At 44.9% G+C, this 4,005-nt stretch overlaps 1 pseudogene; it reads right to left on the bottom strand.

Annotated features, from left to right (window-relative positions):
• Positions 1 to 1,308: 1,308 nt before the first annotated feature.
• LOC102494315 (MICOS complex subunit MIC26 pseudogene) lies at positions 1,309 to 2,029 on the bottom strand (annotated as a pseudogene).
• Positions 2,030 to 4,005: the final 1,976 nt, after the last annotated feature.

A 4,005-nucleotide genomic window follows, 5' to 3' on the forward strand; every position in this document is an offset into this window, starting at 1 on the left:
TAAGTTTGACCAGAAGGATAGAGTGAGAGAGAGAGGAAATGTGAGAAAGCAAGCTGCCAGGTCTGGGACTCAAACCGCGGTCGGCCATGTGGGAGTCCAGTTCCCTTAACCACCACATCACCTGCTGGTCCCACATTTTTGTTTTCATTTATCACATTTAGACCAGAATGGAATTCATTTGAAGCAAGGCATGAGATACAGTGATAGATCCACAGGTGATTGCCCAGTTGAGCAGCAGGTTTGAAAAGCCATCTGGGGCTCGGCAGGTGGCATGGTAGTTAAGGTTGCTGGACTCTCTCATGGTTGGCCGCTATTCGCTGTTCGAGTCCCAGACCTGGCAGCTTGCTTTTTCACTTTCCATCTCTCTCTCTCTCTCTCTTTCTCTCTCACTCTGTCCCTCTCTCTGGTCAAATTAAAATAAATAAAGTTAAAATAATTCTTTTAAAAAAAAGCCATCTTGAGCAGATACTCAGTTTCCATATGTATTTGAGTGTGAAGAATATTTTAAATAAATTAGAACAAGTTCCTTTTTTTCTTTTTCTTTTTTTTTGGAGAGGTTTTTGCTATAGGGCGCGTGCGCTCGCCAGACAGACAGAGAGAGACAGAGAGACAGAAAGCGAGAAATCACCCCCCAGGGGGGATGGTCACACTGCAATCCCTTCTCCTCCATTCTCCTCTCGGGATCTTGGGCACGCACGCACACGCGCCCGACGTGAGATTTAAGCCACCGGGTCCGGGACACGAACCGCGGTCGACTACGTGGGAGTCCAGCAACATAGCCATTACGCTAACTGCTGGTTCCCAGAACAGGTTCCTTTTAAAAGAAGTGTTCTAAATCCCTTTTAACTAAAAATAGGAATGTAAGAAATGGATAATTACTTTTTACTTGATCATTTTTATAAATCTTCTTTTAAAAAATGACTGTTGGGGCCAGCAGGTGGCATGGTGGTTGAGGCTCTGGATTCCCACATGACTGTAGTTCGAGTCCTGGACCTGGCAATTTGCTTCTCACTTTCCTTTCTCTCTCTCTGTTGAGCACACATGCCCTATAGCAAATTTATATATGTGTGTATATATATTTATATATGCGTATATACTTTTATATATGTGTGTTTATATATGTAATAACTATAAATAAAATTAATTCTTTTTTTTCACTTCGATTTTAATTCTGTACATAAATAGCAACATGATATCAAGAAGTTCTAAGGCTTGTATTCTTTTTAGGTGAAAGGATTTCAGATTAGTCCACCTGTAGTATGGTGTCATCCAAGATAACAAAGAGGCCTAACATAGTTGTTCCTGAAGAAAGCTATTTACTACAGTCAATAATGACTTCTTTACCATGTTTCTGTAGAAATACTGATTTACTATAGAACTTTCCAATTTTTACCTATAACTGATTAAAATGGGCAGACATGAAGTTTTCTACTTATTTCCGGGTGAATTCTTCACATTTCCTAGCTTTTGAAAGTTCTCCTTCCACAAATCTTCCATGACTATGTATCCTCGTAAACCCCAGTCATGTCATTTCTCTCCGCTGACCTGGGCCAACGCGATGGCTTGCTGTGGATAGTAGACAGAGGCGGCTAATCCCATGACACCAGGTGGGCACGCCCGCTTCTTTACTTTTCAACCTCTAGCCCAAAGGAGTCCACCAAGGCCAGCAAAACCAGTAACACCAAGTCTTGGTAAAAATCCAGGAGGTGCATTTTGGAGATATTCATAGCTGTCTAACCCCCATTGAACCAAATTCTGCATCTTGGGCTTAGCTCGGGAGTACATTTCCTGACACCACCTTGTACGTGGCTCGCAGTGATGTCGAAGCTGTGAGGTGCTTTCTTCAAGTTGGGTCCTTGGCTCCTCCGTCTATTTGGATGGCCCCGCAGGAACTGAGTAGAGTGAAAGCTCGTCAGCCTTCATGGCATTTTTGTTGGGTGAGTCAGTCCTTTTTTGGAGCTTTGTAGACTTTGAAGGTGAGCAGACTCAGGCTGGCTGGCCCCACAGATCTCTGAATTACCTTGAACATGTTGCTGGTGGTGGCGGATCCCCAATAATTCTTATTTTTAAAAAAGACTGTCTAAGGTGGTGTAATGTGGAATTTAGAGAAATCAAATTTCAGTCAGTCCTTTCAGCTATCTCTTTCAGCTGTCTTCTAAAATGTAAAAAATAAGGCATTTTCTCTTTGCTTTTATCTTTTTTCTTTTTTCCACCCTTTTTGAACAGGAAAAGGCAACAGAGAGGACAAGGGTAAACTAGAGGCCCCTTCTAAACCACAGGTTTTACGCGTTATGGCCTTTATAATCTGTAAAGTAGCATGGCTGAGCAAAAAAACTCATTACATAGTTCTAAATTATCTTGACTGTATTCTGTTTTTATTCTTTTAGTTTTGGATAGGTCCAAATGAAAAAGGACTTTTAATGTGTTGACTGTCCAGTTTCCTGATGAGTTAGCTCAGAGATAAGCCATGATAACCAGGAGAAATGGCATATTGGGCCCAGAGCTCACTCAAGGAGCATGAGGCAGCTTCAGTACTAAAAATCATTTAAATTATTTTTAAGATTCATTTCATGTGGAAGGAGCTGGTGAGGAGGACTTTCTCTGCTCAAGGCATTGCCTTCTTAAACCTGTCTTGGTTAAACCTTCTGTTCAGATGGTTTTTTCTGTTATCAAAACCAGTCTGGCCAGGGAGTAGAAGTCTAGCTTCTCCTCTTGGCCTCTGTGGGCACTGGAGAGGTGAGGGCTCCTGCTTTCTGCTGGGCAGGGATGGAGTTCTGGATTCCCACTAAGTATCCACTGGCACCACCCTGGCTCGGACGGGGAGGAGGGCCTCTTTGGTGCCCCCCAACCCCCCATGGCCTAATGCCGAGGTAAGGCCACCTTGTCACAGGCAGAGGTGAAATTACCCACTGTAGACTAGGCCTCTGACCCCAGCCCAGCAGGGGTCGGGGGTGCCTTCTTACTGTCTGGAGTGGGTGGAAGTTCAGACTCCTGTGTCACCCCTGACACCATGGGGGCAGGAGCCTTTTTACTGTCAAATGAGGATGAAAGGCCGACTCCCTGTGGCTTTCTCTGATAGCGTGCCAGTGGAGGCTGGCCCTTGTTACAGCCTGGAGAGGAAGTCTGGGCTTCCACTCCCCCTGGACTGCTCTGGATGACGCCACAGTTTTCTGTGTTGTTCAGCTGGACTAAGTGATTACTCTCTAACATTTTCTGCCTGGTTCGGCTGCCCCTTCCTTCTCTGGTCCTTTGAGACACCAGGCTTTTGTTGGGGACTTGTTTGCTCCTGCCGGCATTTCTGAGTTGCCAGCTTCTTTAGTCTCGGCTGTGGGAGGCTGAAAGAAACCTAGACACTCATGGCCAGGTAGTTCTTGGATGCCAAAGTCCCTAGCATCTTCTCTGCCTGTAGAAGTGTCTTCTGTTTGTCTTATACCTAATGTCTGGGGGTTTTAGTTGTATTTAGTGGGGACGATCGGGAAAGTACATCTTCTCCGTCTTCCTGGAAGCAGTCAGGATATAACTTAAGGGTACTAGGTGCCTTATTGTTTGGGGCATTGTACAGAGATCTGTTTGCCACTTGGTATGCCAAGTCCCCCACTAGAACAGCGTCTGCCACCTGGTAGGAGCTTAATAATATTCGGTGACAGACTGAAGCCTCACTTAAAGTATGAGAAAACAGCAAATTAAGTAGTTTTGCTGAAGTCACAAAGCTAGCAATAGGCAGAACTAAAATTCCTTTTTTTTTTTCCTGAAGAGAGAAAGAGGGACAATGAGAAATCACCCTGCAGGGGTCATGGCCATTCTGCAGCCCCTTCTTTTCCATTTCCTCCCAGGATTTTGGGCATGTACGCACCATGCCCAGCATCATTTTCAAGCTGCGGAGTCCAGGACTCAAACCCTGGTTGATCACGTGGGAATGAAGCCGCTTCAACCCCTCATGCCACCTGGGTGGCCCAGAAGAACTGAGATTCTAATGTAGGTAGTCTGATTCTAAAGCCTGAGTGC

This window comes from Tupaia chinensis, unplaced genomic scaffold (genome assembly GCF_000334495.1).
Source record: "Tupaia chinensis unplaced genomic scaffold, TupChi_1.0 Scaffold138407_1, whole genome shotgun sequence".
Taxonomy (NCBI): domain Eukaryota; kingdom Metazoa; phylum Chordata; class Mammalia; order Scandentia; family Tupaiidae; genus Tupaia; species Tupaia belangeri.